General features: G+C 37.2%; 1 long non-coding RNA gene across 1 annotated transcript; it reads right to left on the minus strand.

Moving 5' to 3' along the window:
- Positions 1-3,079: 3,079 nt before the first annotated feature.
- LOC134475452 (uncharacterized) lies at positions 3,080-6,095 on the minus strand. Its single transcript, XR_010046581.1, has 2 exons — positions 4,421-6,095; positions 3,080-3,173 (listed from the first exon to the last, which is right to left on the minus strand). It is a non-coding gene; the product is annotated as an uncharacterized LOC134475452 (long non-coding RNA).
- Positions 6,096-22,092: the final 15,997 nt, after the last annotated feature.

Below are 22,092 nucleotides of genomic sequence, written 5' to 3' on the forward strand. Positions count from 1 at the left end.
ATAAATATAATAAAATGGAAAGAAACTGCTTGAAGGGAATTTATATTATTTGATCAATTTCGCATGACTGTATCTGGTAACCTGAGCAACTATTTTGAAGATTACTATATGCAATAAAACAATGATGGTTAAATTCCTATCATCTTGGTTTGAAATTCCATAACACTATTGCTTTTTGTTGCTGTTATCATTTTGTTTTTGTTTGTTTGTTCCTTTATTTTTCTGTGTTTTTCTCACTTTAAACTAAAACAAAAAGGTAACCCTTGCCTGCATCCCAGGTGATTGATGATCCAGATGTTCAGGAACATTTTACAGACTTCTATGAGATTTTAGGCATGTTAAAATGGTTTCCATGATAACTTAGGAACTTACAGATTCCAGGAAAGGTGCTGAGGTTGCCATAGTTACTGAGAAGGTAGACAAACTTCTGGAGAACACAGACTGTGGATATGTGGAATTCTGATAATCTGACCGTATCACCCAGTTGGCTGACTAAAAGTTGCTTATTTCTTGATTCTCAGATTTTTGTGGGTAATTGCTCACTAATTTTGTTGCAACACTAGCAATGGAAGGAAATATTTGTAAGCCATATAACTGAAATATTATTATTATTCAAAATCCATGAAAACTCAACTCAGTAGCAAGAAAGCAACTCATTTAAAAATGGACTAAAGCATTGAGGAGATAGTTACTAAATGAAGAGTAAATCTGTAACAAATATATGTAAAATAGTGAATAATTATGCAAATTCAAATTAAAATAAAAAAGCACTCATACCTATCAAAACAGTTGTTTATGAAAAATGTGGAAAATGCTGATGAAGATATTGTAAAATGGAAACCACTGTTGAGGAAATGAGAAATTTAAATTTTCTCTAGAGAAAGCTCATGTTTCTTCTAAAATCTGGAAATAGACATACTATATCAGCTAACAATTATACCATTAGGTATTTTTATGTTTTGAATCTAGTGCCTCCTCCAAATATCACACAGTTGTAGGACTTTTTCAGAGGTGGCTGAATTTATTGTGTGTGATGCTGGGATTAACGGTGTGGGGTAAAATCAATCCACTGATTGGTTAGTCATAGTTCTGTCTAGGTTTAAGAGTGTCAGTGCTACTCTTGCCCTCGGGCAGTTAGCCTGAATATAATATAAGCAAAAGAAAGAGTATTTCCCCCTCCCATAACTTGTTGCTTTTGCTATCTTGTCAGTGCCATGAACTGTTTTCTTTTATGTTGATCCAGTGTCAAGACAGCCTTGTAACCAGCCAATTATGGACTGAAACCTCTACAAACTGTGAGCAAAATAAACCTTTCCTAGTTTAACTTTGGCTGCCAGGTAGTTTGTCTCAGAAACTAGAGAAAAGTAACTAAGACAGAAGTTTGCTACAAAGAGTGAGGACATTGTGTGTCATTACCTAGACATGTGGTTCCAGACCTTTGGAACTGGCTTGTGTGAAGGGGAAGAGATAAGAAAGGTTCAGACTTATCAGCTTAAAAGGTAGTTATGGAATGATTAAGGCTGTATTTGTTAGGATATTCTACTGAATGGTTGGAAGATCAGAAAACTGATAGAAATTCTACCAGTAAAGTCCAAGCTTGGAAGGTTTATGCTGGAAAGAAGGACTGTATTGGTTGCTGGACTCAAGATGATGTGTGTTAAGCTTGGATGAAAGTTTGTATGCTTTTGCTAATGTCCAGAAACTTTGGCTGAGACTGAGATTAAGGGTAGTGGACCAATTAATCATACAAAAGACATTTCAATGCGGTTGAATATTGAGGCAGTGGCAAAGCTACTGTTGGGACTATTAGCTAGAACTATGTTGTGAATCAAGAACAAAAAGTCCAGTAAAATGATATAAAACCTTGTGAGATTGGCCAGAAAGGAAGCTCCAGTAAAGTTGTGGGCTGCAATGAGAGAACAGGAAAGTTCTTGTTTGCTGAGCAGAAATAAAATAGAAAAGCTGACCTGAGGATATCCCAAAATGTAACAGGGCTTCAGGCTTTACAGTCTCAATATTGCAAATCCCAAAGATTTTCCTTGAGAAAAGAATCCCAGATTATCATGTTCCCAAATAGTGGTGGACTATACAATTTGCTCCTCATAATTTGATTCAGAGTGCTTAATGATCCAAGCACTTGACCCCTACAACCAAGAGAGAGGGAAGCTTGGCTACTTCTCCAGGCAGCAGCAGTCCTTGGCATCATCCACATGGTGTTGCTTTTAGGTGAGTGTAGAATGAAGAGTTGGAGGTCAGGAAGGCTTCCTCATAGGCTTCAGAAGACCTTGGAAGCTATTCAGTGTATGCCTGAAAGGTCAGTGTGTGAAGCTATGGGTGTAAAGCTAAACCTAGAAGTTTGGAGAAATCAGGAACATGGATTGTCTGGGAAAAACTGCAAGGGGGAGGTTAATGTGTCCCAGGGAGAAGTCATGGGAGTTACAACCACTGGAAGTAATGTAGGGGCAGAGCCAACCATGCCTTTTGGAGCTCACATCTTGCCACAGAATGTCTGAGATGCCGCACTTGGAAGTAAAGGATTTAATATTTGTCTTGCTGGATTTTATACTTGCTTTGGTTCCATTTCTTTGTATCTCTATATTTGTAACTCTTGAAATAGAAATATCTATCTTGTTCCCTTTAATGCTAGAAGTGTTTAAGTTTCTTTTCATTTGTATAGAGGCTCATGGCTCAGAGTTTGCCTTAAATCCTAAAGGAAATTTCGGACTTGAGACTGTGTTTCAGCAATGCTGAAACAGGTAGGACTTTCTTAACACTTGGGGATGGATAAAATGCTTTTTCCATAAAAGGACGTATATGAGTCTTTGTCAGGATCAGTGTCATAATATTATTGTTTGGGTCTAGATGCCCCCAAAGCCTCATTTGTTCAGAGGGCTTTTTCAAAGTTGGCTGTATCTAGAATGTGTGATGCTTAGATAAAGGTGTATAATTAATAGATCATTCTACTGATTGGTGTAGGTAGAGAAATGAATTCACTACAATGAAGGAAAGTTATTTGCACTCTATGTTTATTGAAGCATTGTTCATAATACTGCTGAGACAAAATACCCAACATCCAAAGTTAAAAGAAGAAAGGTTTATTTAGCTCAGGATCTGTAGAGGTTTCAATCCACAATTAGCAGGCTCCAAGTCAGGGTGGGATGGTGCACAAGCATCTGAGAAAAGAAATAGTTCATGAAAGACAAAAGGTAGCTAAGTGACAATAGAAGCTTTTAATTATCCCTTTTATATTCTATCTAGTCTACCCACTTTCTTCCCTTAGGACATGTAGCACTCACACCCAAAAGTCTGCCAAACCAATCAGTGGGCTGATTTATTAATCACACACCTTTAATCCCAGCATCACACACTCTAGATCCAGCCACCTCTGAAAAAGCTCCACCTATGACAGCATGAGGTTTTGGAGTGACATGTAGACACAAGCCATGACATCAATATATGAGCTTATTCCATGTCAACCAATGGATGAAAAGTTAAAATACACACACACACACACAGAAGGATGGGGAAATATTCTATTTTTAAAAAGAAAGCTATTATATGGTCATTTTTATAAAGTTGATAAACCTAGAAGACATTATATTAGCAAAAAGAACTGGTCATGGAGAAACTCATGCTTCTTAGGAAAGCTTGTGTAGCCAGTGAAAGTTTTTGAGGTTTAACTACTAGCAACATAAGTACTCAAAGAATGCAGAATTACTTCAAGTTTTCCTTTCATGACAGTCTCAAAGCAGCAGCACTAATGAGCTTCTTGCAAGATGCTCATCAATATCCAGAAGTTTTTTTGAAGTTGAATGTTAACAAAACCCTAAACATAGGAAGAAAACTTCAAGAGGAGGATCATCAGATAAATTCCAATATCAAGGCTGTTTTTTAGACAGAAGCAGGTTATCACCTCTCCCTGGTACTATGTACAACTCAGACATAACAAACATCCCAAATTTGGAGCATATCTAACTCTCTAAGGGAAAAAGCTGATACAAAAGAAGCATCGGTTTCAATATTCAGCACCCAATTGTCCTAACTCTCTTTCTTTGGGGAGATGAAGCCCAAGAAGCAAGATATTTGTAAAAAAAAAAAAAAAAAGTCTTTTTGTGGCATGAGGAATGCATAGGTCAATGAACCACTCTTAGAGTGGTGACTACAATAAGATCTGTGTATCTTAGAGACAAAAAGAGACAAGGACACCATCATGAATAAAGACACAGAAATAGACACTGAACAATCTGTGACACTGTTAAGAACAAGCATGCAGTGACTAAGGCTAATATGATCTAGGGATGGATAAAAGACCCTGGAGCAGTGCTAGAGTGGATATTTTATCCCTTAACACTGACACACACTGTGTTATGAGCCACATTGCCTACTGCCTACATTCCAAGTGGCACAGAAATCTGCACACCTGTGTGAGCTGCAGCCTACAGCCAACAAAAGTACCTCAGCTTCAGGCCCATGTACATTCTTGCCATTGGCTCCCAAAGCATTCTGAATTCCAAGTAGATGTGCACTCCTCTGCAAAGCAGAAAACACATTGTATCTATAGGTGGTATAGAGATTATTTGAAAGGAGTGTGATGTGGGTAGAAAACCAAAGAAGAGCATTGGGATGAATAGATATTGCATAGTGCACTCACCTGGAAAGACAGAAAGAGATATAACTTCTCCAAGAAGGACTGTGCAGGAAAGGACATCAAAATTGAGGAAGTCCATCAAGAGGTCAAAGACTGAATGCTTGACCAGTCTTGTTATATCATATCATTTCTGATACATTTAAAGTCTGATCATGCTACACACAAAAAAGTTTTGCCCAGTGACACCAAAGGGAACACACCTGATACCTAATGTAGTTTTGCCTTCAGAGGTAATGAGAAGCTCAGCAATCTGCCAAGAACCCTAATCCCCCTCACACACTGGTAGTCAAGTGAAAAACCTTTAGGAGAGGAAACAGCCAATCACAGAGAAATGGAGTCCAGTCCCCCCAAACTCCTACAAGATAAACTCTCTGTAACATTGTAAGGAGAAGTGTACACTAGTTTGGACTGAATGGACTATTGACTTTTGCATGTTTGTATGTGTATGTAATTTTTCCTGATTTACTTTTCTCCTCTAGCCATATATATGTGAAAAAATAAAAGCTAACTAGTAGATTAATTTGAATAGTATCTTTTAAAATCATGTTCGGCTAGCCCTCACTAGAAATTTAGTGTGGAGGATCACACACAACCATTCTATTAGCTATTAATTGGTTCTGATTTTCTTACTGCTTCCCCTGCCCTTATACTTCCTTTCTTTCTTATTCTTGCTCTTTTAACCCTCCTTCCATTCCAGACATAGCAATAATATTCCTAAAATTGTATCTTTTTTTTTCATTTGCTACTATCTCCAAGACATAGCAATAATATTCCTAAAATTGTATCTTTTTTTTTCATTTGCTACTATCTCCCTTTTCTTCTTCCCTATTTTCAAAATATTTTCTTTCAGTTTTCCCTATCCTTTACATGCCAGAATAATTATCACTTCTACTAAATTATTTTTTAAAAGGGTGAACTCATTGTAGATGCTAATTTAATTGATAATTCATCTTTCCTTGAATCCCAGGTACCAGGATGGATCTTATTATATTGATTTGTTTGACAAAAAAGATATAACAAAAATCAAGGTCACATCCCAGGTAGAAAAACAGTAACTAATGAGATTTTTACAGTACAAAAGATTTTGTCTACTCAAATTGATATTCAAATCTTGGCTCAAAAAGAATAGAAACATAAGAAAATGAAGCAAGAAAGATGCTGCCAAAAACTTTTAAATTCTATATAGGAAGTTGATCCAGTGTACATGACACATATTAATTCTTTGTTTCATCCCCTTTCCCTTACTCCCTCCCACCTCGAGCCATCCCCTGATCCTTTCCCTTATTTTTCTGATAATAAACTAAAATGACAAAGCAAGAAATAACAAATGAAAAAGCTCTTAAAATGCCAGAAAGCTGATCTCATTGGCACCAAAGTTGAGGAAGATTTAGACAAATAATTCAAAAACCAATTGTTGAAACAATTTGAAGAGATTAAATAACAAATAAATAAGCACATTTACATGGTACTCAATGAGGTTTAAGAGGGGTAGCTAACAAAGAATTTAAATAAGAAAACTTTAACTAACTTAAGAAAGACATCAGGAAGAAGATTCTCAGAAAACTACAACCAGAAATTTCATTTGGTCCAACTCTTCACCTTTTAGCAACCTTTTCAGAGTTAAAGATATTATATTACAATAATACATTCATAACTGTATTTATACCAATACACTACATAATAGCTACAACTTGAAAGTAGCCCATTTGTTCATCAATAGATAAATGAATAAAATATATTTATACACAACAGCTTACTACTATGCCATAAAGAATAAAATTAAGTCATTTGTAAGTCATTAAGTCATTGTAAAATGGATCCACCCAGAGACCAATAACTTTAATTGAAATGAGACACACAAGCTTCCATATCACAGTCTCTCTCATATGAGAAATATAAAACTTAAATAAAGAGCAAAATAAAAGATATGCAATAGGAAACTGAGAATGATCCTTTACAAATAAGAAGGAGAACAAGAGTGGATGTAGAAATGAGGGAGGAAACCAGAAGACAAAAAGAGTGAGATGTATTTTTTACACATATCAACTCCACATGAGTAATGTTGTAATTGTGTACTGTAAACATGCACTAACAAGCCACACCCAGCCAACTTCAAGCAGTAAGCAGGACCTGGAATCCAGTCCTGGGCCCCCACGCATGTGGGTTGAATTTCAGTGCACTGGGAAACTTTGGAACTTTGCTCCCTGGTGGTAAGACCACACCCTGCATCTGAAATCACCCTAAGACACACAGGAGGTATCAGCAGGTCTAACTGAGCCATGTCCACCCATCTCCAAGCAGCAAGCAGGGCCCAGAATCCAGTCCCAGGACCTAACCACATGCAGTTTGAATTCCAGCCCACAGGGAAAACTTGAAATTTTGATCCTAGGTGATAAGACCATGTCCTGCATCTGAAATCATCTTAAGATGCATGGAAGGTATCAGCAGGCCTAACCAGCCCATGCCCAGCAAACTCTAAGTAGCAAGCAGAGCCTGGAATCCATTCCTGGGCCCTGATCTCATGAGGGTTGAATTCCAGTGCACGGGGAAGCCTTAGAACTTTACTCCCAGATAGTAAGATCATGACCTGTGTCTGAAATCACCAGAGGAAACACAGAGTCCCCACGGGCCCAACTGGCCCATACCCAGCAAGATCCAAGTGGCAAGCAGCTGCCAACAGTCTGCACTGGGAGCTAAAAGTGGGCCAGGTGAGCCCCAGTGCACTGAAGAAGCTATGAAACATGGCTCAAAACCTGGAAATAGGCAGGACTCCAGCCAGCACTGAGGAACACCATGCTGCCTTGGGACACTGACCTGCACTCAGTGAATGCCCAGATCCAGGATATCTGCAGGCCCCTCAGGGACACTGTCTGCCTCCTGGGCCTAATACTGCTGTTGATCTTCGGCTCCTACCTTTTCTCCCAGAATCTTGGACTATAGCAGATTAACTGTGCTAGCTTGAAGGGAGATTTAGTAACTGCCTCACCCAAACAGAAGATCTCAGCAGGCTTCACTCAGTGTGGTGAGTATGCTCCTAAAATAGAGATGCACAGTGGGTAAATAGGGTTAGTAGTAAAGCTCCCTCCAACTAAGTGTAAGATCTTGGTGAGTCTGGCAAGACTTCTTGACCCCTTCCTGCGCACAAAAAAAAAACATCAGGCTGGGTGAGGAGTGTGAAAATAAGGACTCCCCAACTTGGATAAAGTCAAAAGGGATTATGAGACACACAGGCACACAATAGGGACACAGCAGGGCCTCAGCCAACACAAACACTACAGAAAGGGAGAATTGGTGACCTGGAATAACCTGAAGACAAAGTAATAGCAGGAACTAAAAGCTGACCTGCATCAATACTACTAGGCTTGTCAGCCCAGGAAGAATATAGGACTCACCAAACAGACCTTGCAGTGGGAAGTCAGATGATTTGCTCATCTCTTCATTGAGGGACCCAGTAACTGAACAAATATCAATCTTTCATTAGGACCCCAAAATACACACTACCAACAGTTGACACTAGTGAAATTAAAGGACCAAATACTAACTCAAAAAAGGAAAATGGTAAAACAAAAAAGCAAAAAGAATCCCAAACACCTAGTTCACCAGGAACAAGTATGAAGACATTGAAATAGAGGACTTCGGGCTGGGGATTTAGCTCAGCGGCATAAGCGCCTGCCTTGCAAGCAGGCAGTCGTGAGTTCGATCCCTGGTACCGATAAAAAAGAGAAAGACAAAAAAAAGAAAAGAAAAGAAAAGAAAAGAAATAGAGGACTTCAAAAGTAACACACTGGAAATCTCTGAAAAGATAACAAGTAAAAAAAAAAAACTCCATGATGCTACAGAGGAAATCAGATTAGAAGTACTATCCCATGTAAAGATAGAAATAACAATCTTAGTAAAGGAGTTGCTGAGCACAGCTAAAGAAGAAATAGAAGAAAAAGTATGGGAGCATGGGAAACTGATTGAAATCTTGAATGAACAGTATTGAAAACATGCAGAATTCATGAAACAAACTCAAGGAGACCTCCAAGAAACAAAAAATTTTAGGCAAAGCTGGCAAAACCATTTAAATAAAGCTGAGGATAGGATTTTTGATCTTCAGGACAGCATCACAACTAGCAATCAAGAAAGGATAGAACCTTTTAAAAAGCACACCATGAAATGACAATCCAGCAGCTTCAAGATGATGCCAAGAACAACAATATAAGGTTACTAGGCATCAGTGAAAATGTAGGAGTCAATGCAAATGACAACTAAAATGTTCACAAAAATAATAGCAGAAAATTTTACAAACACGGGGAAAAATCTGCTATGCAGATAAATGAGGCATATAGAACCCAAGCAGTCACAACCAACATAAATCTACACCCAGACATATAATAATTAAGATCTCAGACATACAGCATAAAAACAGAATGGTAAAGTCTGTTAAAGAAAAGACACAACTCACCTATCAAGGAAACCCCATTAGAATCACAACAGACATTTCAGCACAAGCCCTCAAGTCAAGACCAGTCTGGAGTGAGGTATTTCAAGCTCAGAAAGAAAACAACTTTCATCCCAGACTGATGTACCCAGAAAAATTTTCATTCAAATTTAATGGAGAAACAAGATACTTCTATGACAAAGAACAAATTCACCTCCAAAAACCATCCCTAGAAAGAGTATTGAAACACATACTAGACAGATATAAAAATGACCATAATCACCAGAACAACAACATAAAGAAACCACCAGGTAGTACAAGGAATTAAACCAGGGGGAAAAGCAGAAAGCAAACAACTGGAACATAACATAGCAAAGTTGAGCCAGTACATACCAATGATATCCATAAAAGTAAATATGCTCAATTTACCTATCAAAAGAATTAGGTTGGCAGAATGGATCAAGAAACATGATTCCACAGTATGCTATACACAAGAAATGTATCTGACCCAAAAAGAAACTCACAGATTAAAAGTCAAAGTATCCTATTAAGTCAGGTTAATTGGTGGTGAGGCACTAGGTTGCTGAAAGTGTCATGCTTTAACCTGTACTGTTATGTTGTTATGCCCCCTTTTATCTCAACCTCTCCCTTATTCATTAAAAAATTACTTAATTTTTTAAATTTCTTTTTTAAACTAAGGGGAAAAATCAAAATCTAGCAGGATATATTATAGTAACTTATTTGATTTCTTATCAACTTGAAGTCTTGTAATACCCCGTTATCTTGTTTTGACTGATTAGACTCTATTCTGCTCTGTATGAAAGTATCAAGTATCAGAGTATAGACAACTACTTTGAAGGCAATAAGATTCACTATGATGCCCATTCTGGTTTGACTATTATCCTCTTTTGAGGTTCTGTAAGATTTACAAAGTTTAGGTTTTATTGGTCTTGCTCTCTACTGTTTTGTTTAACTTTATAATACCTAATGAGATAAACAATTCTTCTTAAGGAAGCAAGAGGCATTATGGTAACCATTGTTGATAACCTTGTACTCTGTTTTTACATCATGTGCTATGTCTATCCTTGGTTTTGACTGACAGCTTTGCTTTATTATGCTTGATTTTACTCTCTTACAAAAAAGTAATAAAATCTAAGGGAGCAATAAAACCCAAAATGTGTAAATTTTGTTGTAATAAAGAGAGGGAAAGAAAAGTGCCCTGAAGGATACAACAGCAAGGGCATTTAGTTGTGTTACATAGAAGACTATATTAATATTTTTGATTGGATTACTGAACACAACTGTTCGCAGTCTCACTGTTTGAATGTTCACTTTGTGTGCTTTGATCCTGTGACCTGAAACACCGCTTCTAAGATGATAGTGAGTAATCTATTAACTGGTGATAGCTTACTGTTTTTTTTTTTTTTTAGTTCTGAATTACTTGTACCCTTACACTGTTTTGTTTTGTTCTGCTTTTTTTCTCTTTTTCCTTTTAAATAAAAAAAAAAAAAAAAGTCAAAGGATGGAAAATAGTATCCCATGCAACAGGAACTGAGAAAAAAGCAGGGGTAACTATCCTATTTTCAGACAACATGAACTTGAAACCTAAAATGATTAAAAGAGATGAAAGTCAATACATGCTCGTTAGTGCAAATATTAAAGAGGAAGAAGTAACAATTATAAATATATATGCACCAAACACAAGAGCACCTAACTATATAAGACAGATACTAATGGGCATGAAAAACCAAATACATAAGAACACAATTAAAACAAGTGACCTTAATACTACATTGCCACAAAGAGATAGATCAACTAGACAAAAGTCAGCAAAGAAATAACAGAACTAAATCATACCTGCAAGCAATTAGACTTAGTAGATGTTTATGGAGTATTCCACCCAACCACATCAGAGTACACTTTCTTCTCAGCTGCACATGGGACATTCTCCAAAGTAGACCATATATTATTCCATAAAACATTCTTAAGTAACTGCAAAGGTACTGAAATTATACCATGTGTAATATCTGACTGCATCACACTGAAATTGGAAATTAATGGCAAAAGAAATCACAACACCTGCCTACATACATGGAAATTAAATAACAAACTTCTGAAAAATCAGTGGGCTACAGATGAAACTAAAGAAGAAATAAAGCAATACCTACAATTCAATGAAAATGCAAACACAACATACTGCAATCTGTGGGATGCAATCTGAGGGAAATATATAGCAATAAATTGCCATATCAAAGAAGCAGAATGAGCACAAATAAACAACCTAATGGTTCATGTCAAGCTTCTAGGTTAAACCCAAAGCTCATAAAAGAGAGGAAGTTGTAAAGATTAGAGCAGAAATCAATGCAATTGAAACTAAAAATCCAATACAAATTAATGAGTCAAAAAGCTGGTTTTTTTTTTGAGAAAATAAACAAAATTGACAAACCTCTAGCTAACTTTATACAGAAAAAAAAGAAAAACCCCAAATTCAAGCAATAAGGACTGAAAAGGGGAAAATTACTACAGATCCCTTGGCAATTTAAAAGATCATAAATACCTACTTTGAAAATTTCTACTCACATAGGGTGGGAAACATAGAGGAAATGGACAGATTTCTAGAAACATATCAACTACAAAAGCTCAACCAAGAAAATATAGCAATTTTGAGTAACCCAATATCAGCTATTAGTATTGAAAATGTAACCAAAAAATTACCAACAAAAAAAGTTCAGGTCCTGATGGATGTATGGCTGAATTCTATAAGAAATTTAGAAAAGATTTGATGCCAATACTCCTCAAACTCTTCATGAAGTTGAAAAGGAAGCAGTCCTCCCTAAATAATTCCTGGAGGCAAGTATCACTCTGATACCAAAATCAGAGAAGGACCCAAACAAAAAGGAGAACTATAGGTTAATCTCACTAATAAACACTGATGCAAAGACTCTCAATAAAATACTGGCAAATAGAATGCATCAAATCATCAAGAAGATCATATATCATGACCAAATGGGATTATATCCAGGAATGCCAGAATGGTTTAACATACACAAATTAATAAATGTAATACACCACATCAACAGAGCCAAAAACAAAAACCATACAGTAATCTCAATAGACACAGAAAAAGCTTTTGATAAAGTCCAACACTTGTTCATGATAAAAACCCTGCAGAAACTTGGAATACACGGTATCTCCATCAATCTTATAAAGGCCATCTATGAAAAACCAAAAGCCAACATTAAACTAAATGGACAAAAACAGAAAGCTTTCACCTTAAAATCAGGAACAAGACAAAGATATCCAGTATCACCAATTCTATTCAACGTAGTTCTGAAAAAACTAACCAGAACAATTAGACAAGACAGAAATAAAAGGAATAAAGATAGGAAAGAAGGGCTGGAGATTTAGCTCAGCGGCATAAACACCTGCCTTGCAAGCAGGCAGTCGTGAGTTCAATCCCTAATACCGACAAAAAGGAAAAAGATGAAAAAAAAAAAAGTAGGAAAGGAAGAAGTTAAATTATCGCTATTTGTAGATGACATGATACTTTATGTAGAAGATCCAAAAAACTCCATTAAAAGACTACTAGAAGCAGTAAATTCAGCAGAGTAGCTGTATACAAAGTCAATGCTCAAAAATCAGTATCATTCCTGTACACAAATAAAAAACTCACTGAGAGAGAAATTATTGAAATGCCACCCTCCACAATAGCATCTAAAGAATGAAATACTTAGGAAAAAACCTAACTACGAATGTAAAATAATTATATGTTAAAAATTATTCTAGGCTAAAAAAGGAGATAGAAGCGGATATTAGAAAATGGAAGGATAGATAGGTCTGCAGAGGAGGAGCTGGGAAGATCTGGGGTGCCCTCACTGGCCTCTCTGCGTGTCTGGAGGACTCTGGATATCTGCGCCCAGACTGCTGGAGTTCCCTCAGGCTTCCAGGTGCAGTGAAGGAGAGAGGTGGGTTTGAGGCTTCCACATCAGCCTCCCCATTCCCGGCTTCATTTGGAGACCTGCTGAGCTCCCGATAGGTGGGCTGGCCCACACTACCAGCCTAGCCCAGCCTGTTTAGCTGCCGCGCCTGGCCATAGGTTTGCAGAGGAGGAGCTGGGCAGATCTGGGGTGCCCTCACTGGCCTCTCTGCGTGTCTGGAGGACTCTGGATATCTGCGCCCAGACTGCTGGAGTTCCCTCAGGCTTCCAGGTGCAGTGAAGGAGAGAGGTGGGTTTGAGGCTTCCACATCAGCCTCCCCATTCCCGGCTTCACTTGGAGACCTGCTGAGCTCCCCATAGGTGGGCTGGCCCACACTACCAGCCTAGCCCAGCCTGTTTAGCTGCCGCGCCTGGCCATAGGCCTGCAGAGGAGGAGCTGGGCAGATCTGGGGTGCCCTCACCGGCGTCTTTGCGTGTCTGGAGGACTCTGGATATCTGCACCCAGACTGCTGGAGTTCCCTCAGGCTTCCAGGTGCAGTGAAGGGGAGAGGTGGGTTTGAGGCTTCCACATCAGCCTCCCCATTCCCGGCTTCATTTGGAGACCTGCTGAGCTCCCGATAGGTGGGCTGGCCCACACTACCAGCCTAGCCCAGCCTGTTTAGCTGCCGCGCCTGGCCATTGGTCTGCAGAGGAGGATCTGGGCAGATTTGGGGTGCCTGCATCGGCCTCTCCATGTGTCTGGAGGACTGTGGATATCTCTGCAACCAGGGAGGGTCCACAGGTTCCTGAAGCACTGCGGCCTGTGGTGAGTACCCTAACCCGGCTGCGATTGAAGAACTGTGGAGCTTCCAAGGGGCAGGTGGGCGCACAGTGTCCCTGAGGCCCAGCTTGTCTGGAACTGCGGAGTTCTGAGCAGGCAGAGGAGGGCCACTGGTTCTGTAGGCCTAATGGCTTGGGGTAGCGCGGCGCCAGAGTCTCAGTAGCTCCAAACATAGAAGGGGATTTTCAACAGATCCTGAGGAAGCTTTCAAATAACACTTAAAACACAGAAATATAGGAAAATGACAAAACGAAAGACCAAATTACAACCTCAAACCTCCAGCCCATCTCAAGAAACCCTAGGAGCGATGTATATAGAAGAAAATATATCCCATCCACCTCATATATCGGACACAATAGCCACTGAAATTGACAAGCAACTCCAGGAAGCTTTAAAGAAATTCAAACTCAAAATAATCTCCCAGATAAAAGAAGAAATGATAAAAGAAATGAAAGAGATTCTAAATATATCTAAAGAAAACACAGATAAAAAATTGGAGGAACTAAACAAAAAGATAGAATCCCTAGACGAGCAATATAAGAAACAAACAGAATACATAATGCAGATGCACAGAGATATACAGGAAATAAAAAACTCCACTGAAAGTTGTAAAAACCGCCTTAATGAAAGTGAAGATAGAATTTCAGACCTTGAAGACAGGATTGCAGCTAGTGAACAGGAAAGGAAAGATCTTTTGAAAATAACAAGGAACCAGGAAACAACAATTCAACAACTGCAAGACGATGCAAAGAAGAATAACATAAGAATGATAGGGATTAATGAAAGAGAGGGAGACAACATGAAGGATGTCAGGAGGATATTTAGAGAAGTAATAGCTGAAAATTTCCCAAGCATGAGATCAGAAACTGACATCAGGATCAGTGAAGCATATAGAACTCCAAACAGTCATAACCAAAATAAAACTACACCCAGACATATAATAATCACCATCCCAGAAATCCAACACAAGAATAGATTATTAAAAGCTGTCAGAGAGAAAAGACAAATCACTTATAAAGGAAAACCAATCAGAATCACAGCAGACTTCTCAGCACAAACGATAAAGTCAAGAAGAGCATGGAGTGAAGTATTCCAGATCCTAAAGCAAAATGATTTCCAACCAAGACTGATATATCCTGCAAAACTATCATTCAAAATAGATGGTGCAATACGATACTTCCATGACAAAGAACAGCTGAAGAACTTCATGAACACCAAACCAAACCTGCAAAAAATATTGAAAGACAGTTTAGATACACAAAGGAAAAAAGCATTAAGCAAAGCAAATAATTAAACAGAACAGAAAGATAAAGATGCAACAGCAGAGAGATAACATTCCTACAATTAACTAGCATTTAACATTAATAACCATTAATGTAAATGGTCTCAATGCACCAATCAAAAGAAACAGACTAGCAGAATGGATCAAGAAACAAAATCCAACCGTATGCTGTTTACAGGAAACCCATCTAACCCAGAAAGATACTCACAGACTGAAAGTCAAAGGATGGAAAACAATTCTTCATGCAGCAGGAATCCAAAAAAAGGCAGGAGTAGCCATTCTGTTTGCAGACAACGTGAACTTTAAACCAACAATGACCATAAAGGACAAAGAAGGTCACTACATACTCGTAAGGGGAAAACTCGGAGAGGAAGAGATAACTATCTTAAATATATACGCACCAAACTCCAGAGCACCCAGTTATATAAAACAATTATTAACAGAAATGAAAACTCAAATTATCAGTAACACAATTGTAACAGGAGACCTTAATACACCACTGACACCAAAGGACAGATCAACCAGACAGAAAATGAGCAAAGAAATAACAGAACTGAATCACACCTGTGAACACATGGGTTTGATAGACATATACAGAATGTTCCACCCAACAACATCAGAATACACATTCTTCTCAGCAGTACATGGATCATTTTCTAAAATAAACCATATATTAGCTCACGGAACATATTTAAGCAAATGCAAAAGAGTTGAAATCATCCCTTGCATATTATCGGATCATAGCGCTCTGAAATTAGAAATTAATGACAAAGGATACTGCAAAAATTCCGCAAACACATGGAAACTAAATAACACACTCTTGAGTAATCAGTGGGTCGCAGAAGAAATTAAAGAAGAAATTAAACAATACCTAAAAGAAAATGAAAATGCAGATACAACTTACCGGAATCTGTGGGATGCAATGAAAGCCGTTCTGAGAGGAAAATTTATTGCACTGAGTTCCCACATCAGGAAAACAGAACGAATACAAATAAATAACTTGATGCTACACCTCAAACAGCTAGAAAAAGAAGAGCAAGTCAAGCCCAAAGCCAAAAGAAGAGAGGAAATTATAAAAATCAGACCAGAAATCAATGCAATAGAGACTAAGAAAACAATCCAAAGAATCAACGAATCAAAGAGTTGGTTCTTTGAAAGAATAAATAAAATCAATAAGCCCCTAGCCAACCTTATTAAAAAAAGGAAAGAAAAAGCTCAAATTCATGCAATAAGAAATGAAAAAGGAGAAATCACTACAGACCCAATAGAAATACAGAGGATCATCAACACCAATTTCGAAAACCTCTACTCTCAAAAGTTTGATAACACAGAAGAAATAGACAGATTCTTAGAAGCATATGAAGTACCAAAGCTAGATCAAGAGGATATAAAACTGTTGAATAACCCAATCTCTGCTAATGAAATTGAGAATGTAATTGGGTCCTTGCCCACCAAGAAGAGCCCAGGCCCAGATGGATTCACTGCAGAATTCTACAAGAAATATAAAGAAGACCTAATGCCGACACTCCTCAAACTATTCAATGAAATTGAAAGGGAAGCAATCCTTCCTAAGTCATTCCTGGAAGCAAATATTACTCTAGTACCAAAACCTGAGAAAGACCCAACTATAAAAGAGAACTATAGACCGATCTCCCTAATGAACACAGATGCAAAAATCCTCAATAAAATATTGGCAAATAGGATCCAGCAAATCATCAAGAAGATTATACACCATGACCAAGTGGGATTCATCCCAGGAATGCAAGGATGGTTCAACATACGCAAATCAATAAATGTAATCCACCATATCAATAAAGCCAAAAATAAGAATCACATGATCATCTCTATAGATGCAGAAAAAGCCTTCGATAAGGTCCAACACTTATTCATGATAAGAACTTTACAGAAAATTGGAATAAATGGTCTTTACCTCAATATAATAAAGGCCATTTATGACAAACCAACAGCCAGCATCATACTAAATGGCCAAAAATTGAAAGCCTTTACTTTAAAATCGGGTACAAGACAAGGATGTCCTTTATCACCACTCCTATTTAATATAGTACTGGAAGTACTAGCCAGAGCAATTAGGCAAGAAAGAGAAATAAAAGGGGTAAAGATAGGAAAAGAAGAAGTTAAATTATCATTGTTTGCAGATGACGTGATACTCTACATAGAAGACCCCCTAAACTCCATTGAAATACTCTTAGATACAATAAATAAATTCAGTAACGTGGCTGGATACAAAATCAATACTCAGAAATCAATAGCATTCCTATACACGAACAACAAAATTACAGAGAGGGAAATAAGAGAAACTGGACTATTCACATTAGCAAGCAAAAAAATGAAATATTTAGGAATTACTCTTACGAAAGAAGTGAAAGACTTATACAGTGAAAATTATAATACACTGAAAAAGGAAATTGAAGATGATCTCAGAAAATGGAAAGACATCCCTTGCTCATGGATAGGAAGAACAAACATTGTGAAAATGGCCATTCTCCCAAAACTGTTATACAGATTCAATGCAATCCCAATAGAAATACCATCAACATACCTTATAGATCTAGAGAAATCACTCCTAAATTTCATCTGGAACCAGAAGAGACCTAGAATCACAAAGGCAATTCTAAGCAGCAAAGACAAAGCAGGAGGCATCACAATCCCTGACTTGAAGTTATACTACAAAGCAACAGTAGTAAAATCAACATGGTATTGGAATCAAAACAGAGCTGAAGATCAGTGGAATAGATTAGAAGATACAACCACAACTACGAACACACTCAACCACCTTATGTTTGATAAAGGAGCCAAGCAGGTTCACTGGAAGAACGACAGTCTCTTTAATAAATGGTGCTGGAAAAATTGGCTCTCCGTTTGCCGAAAACTAAAGCTAGACCCATGTCTATCAACATGTACTACGTTAAAATCTAAATGGGTCAAAGATCTGAATATTAAAACAGAAACACTAAATCTATTGGAAGACAAAATAGGTAGAAACCTTGGAGACATAGGAGTAGGTAAAGAATTCATGAACAGGACTCAAACCGCACGGGAAATACTTCCCAGAATCAATAACTGGGACCACTTCTTATTAAAAAGTTTCTGCATGTCAAAAGAAATCTCCAGCATAGTGAAAAGAAAACCCACAAACTGGGAAAAGATTTTAGTGAACTCTCTCTCAGACAAGGGCCTCTTGTCTAAAACATATAAAGAATTAAAGAAACTCAGACCTCCGAAATTCAAAGATCCAATCCAAAAATGGGCATCTGAGATGAATATGCAATTCTCAGATGAAGAAATGCAAATGGCAAATAAATACATGAAAAAATGCTCATCATCATTGGTCATTAGAGAAATGCAAATTAAAACCACACTGAGATACCATCTCACTCCTGAAAGAATGGCCAGGATCAAGAAAACCGACAACAAATGCTGGAGAGGCTGTGGGGAAAAAGGAACTCTCCTGCACTGCTGGTGGGAGTGTAGACTGGTACAGCCTTTGTGGAGATCTGTCTGGAGATTTCTCAAAAAGTTGGGACTGGAAATCCCATTTATCCCAGCTATTCCACTTCTAGGCATATTCCCAGAAGAACTGAAAGCATCATACCACAGTGATATATGTGCACCTATGTTTATAGCAGCACAATTTGTAATCGCCAGATCTTGGAAACAACCCAAGTGCCCATCAACTGAGGAATGGATAAAAAAGTTGTGGTATTTCTATACAATGGAGTATTATTCAGCTATAAAGAAGGATCACATTGAGATATTTATCAATAAATGGGCGCAGCTTGAGACCATACTCATTAGTGAAATAAATCAATCTCGCATGTGTGAATACCGAATAGTTTCCCTAATGTAAATAATGATTCAAATATATAAAAATATGTGGTAATCATGATTCCCCATTAGGTGGCCTTGAAGCCTTATAAAGTTTTGACTCATTAATTAGAAAGGCTTTATTCTGGGCTTCTTGATATGAAAATATTTGAAGCTAGAGTATATGAAGTTTTATCCAAATATTTCAAGGAAAAAGACACTATGGTAACTACTATTAAGTCAGGTTATAAGGTGGTGAAGTACTAGGTTGTTGAAACAGTCATGCTGTGACCTCTATGGTTATATTGTTATGTCCTGTTTTATCTCAATCTCCCCCTTATTGTTTCAAAAAAAATTATTTAGTCATTTCTTATGTTTGTCTTAATTAAAGAAAAAATTCAAAAAAATTAGGATATATAAATAGTAACTCTTTTCAATTTCCTATTAACTTGTTTTGAAGTCCTGTAGTACTCCCATGATCTTGTTTTGACTGATTAGACTCTGTTCCATTCTATATGATAGTATCAAGTTTGAAGAAATAGGCAACGACTTTGAAGACAATAAGATTCATTAAGATACCCATTCTGGTTTGACTATTGTCTTCTTTGGAAGTCCTGTAATGTTTACAATGCCTAAGTTTTATTGGTCTTGTTCTCTACTGTTTTGTTCAACTTTATAATATCTAATAAGATAGACAATTCTTTTTAAGGAAACAAGGGACAATGTTGATAACCATTGTTGATAAACTTGTACTCTGTTCTACATCATGTGCTATGTCTATCCTTGGTATTGACTGACAGCTTTGTTTTGCCATGTTTGACTGTATTCTTCCCCCCCCAAAGAAAGTAATAAGCACTAAGGAGTAATAAAATCCAAGATGTGTAAATTTTGTTGTAAAAAAGAGAGGGAAAAAAAAAAGAAAAAGAGCTCTAACGGATATAAAAGCAAGTGTGTTTGGGGGTGTTAAATAGCTGACTTTATCAAAGTTTTTGGAACATTGAACACAGCTGTTTGCAGTCTCCCTGTTTGAATGTCCACCTTGTTTTCTTTGATACTGTGATTTGAGGAACTATTTTCAAGAAGATAGTGTGTAATCTACTAGCAGGTGATTTCTTACTGTTATGTTTTTTTGTTTTGTTTTGTTTTGTTTTGTTTTGTAGTTCTGTATTGCGTGTACCCTTATGCCGCTTTGGTTTGTTTTGTGTTTTTCTCTTTTTCCTCTTAAATAAAAAAAAAAAAGAAAATGGAAGGATAACTCCATTATTTACTTTTGTATTTTTATCCGTTTAATTAAAGGGAAAAAAATAGCAGGATATAATATAGTAACCCACTTTGACTTTCTATTATCTCGATTTGAAGCCCTGTATTACTCTCACCATCTTGTTTTTGACTGATATTCCCCTATTCTGTTTTGCTGGATAGTATCAGGTTCGAAAGTTTAGGCATCAGCTGTGAAGATAATGAGATTCATTATAACGCCCATTCTCGTTGACTTTTATCTACTTTTGAAGACCTACAATGTCTCCAATGTTTTGATTTTGTCGGTTTTGTTCTTTACTGTTTTGTTCAATTGTATTATAACTAATGATATAGGCAATTCTATTAGAGATAGCGGGAGGCATTATGGTAACCATTGTTGATCACCTTGTATTATGTTTTTATATTATCTATTATGTCCACCCTTTTGACTTGACCGATTCTGTTCTGTTATGTCTCATTTGTTTTACTCTCTTCCAAAAAAGCAATAAGAACCGTGGGAACAATGAAACCCAAAATGTGTAATAGTCATTGTACAAAAGACAGGAAAAGAAAGTGCTCTAAACTATATAACTGCATGTATATTTAAGTGTATAAGATAGAAAATGATATCACAGAGTTTTATTGGATCATTGAACAGAACTGTTTGCAGTATCATTGTTGGAATGTCCACTCTACAAGCTTTAATTTTGTGACTTGAACAATTATTTCTAAGATGGCAATATGTAATCCATTAACTAATGATTTCCTACTGTTCATTTTTTTCTTCTGTAAATCTCTATAACTTGTACCCTTTCACTGTTTTTTTTTCTTTTCTCCTTAAATAAAAAAAATAAATTAAAATAAAAAAAGAAAATGGAAGGATATTCCTTGCTCTTGGCTAGGAAGAACCAGCATTGTGAAAATGGCCATATTCTCAAAACTGTTTTATGGATTTAAAGCAATCACAATCAAAATGCAAATAACAAACCTCAGAGATCTAGAAAAACCACTCCTAAAATTCATTTGGAAACAGAAGAAATCAAGAACACCAAAGGTAATTCTGGGTAACAAAGACAATGCAGGAGGCATCTCAATTCTGGACTTGAAACTATACTGCAAAGCTACAGTGATAAAATCAGAATGGTAGTGGCAGAGAAATAGACCTGTTGATTAATGGAACAGATTAGAAGATGCAAGCACAACTACAAAGACACTCAGCCACCTTATATTTGACAAAGGGGATAAATATATTCACTGGGAGAAGGATAGCCTCTTTAATAAATGGTGTTGGAAAAATTGTCTCCCCACATGCCAAAGACTGAATCTAGATCCATTGCTCTTACCATGCACAAAGCTAAAGTCTAAGGGGATCAAAGACCTAAATATTAAAACAGAAACATTGACTCTACTGGAAGACAAGGTAGGTAGAAATCTTGGAGAGATAGCGATAGGCAGAGAATTCATTAACAAAACAAAGACAGCATGGGAAACACTTCAAAGAATCAACAAATGGGATCTCATATTATTGAAAAGGTTTTGCACTTCAAGCTAAATCACCAATAGAATGAAAAGAAAACCCATGGAATAGGAAAGAATTTTAGCCAGCAACTCCTCAGACAAAGGACTTATATCCAGAATATAAAGAACTGAAAAACACCAAGCCCCCCAAATTCAAAGACCCTCTCCGAAAATGGGCATCAGAGATGAACACACAATTCCCAGATCAAGATAAACAAGTGGCAAATAAATACATGAAGAAATGTTCACCATCACTGGTCATTTGACAAATGCAAATTAAAACAGCACTGATGATCACTTTCCTCTGGTCTCACAATCTTCTTTATCAGAAGACCAGGGACTCTCTGATATATGATGACACAGTAGAGGTTCTCTTATGTCCTGAGTCCTCATTGACCTT

The sequence above is a fragment of the Cavia porcellus genome, unplaced genomic scaffold (genome assembly GCF_034190915.1).
Source record: "Cavia porcellus strain 051 isolate PalLab524CR breed Dunkin Hartley unplaced genomic scaffold, mCavPor4.1 scaffold_3, whole genome shotgun sequence".
Taxonomy (NCBI): Eukaryota; Metazoa; Chordata; class Mammalia; order Rodentia; family Caviidae; genus Cavia; species Cavia porcellus.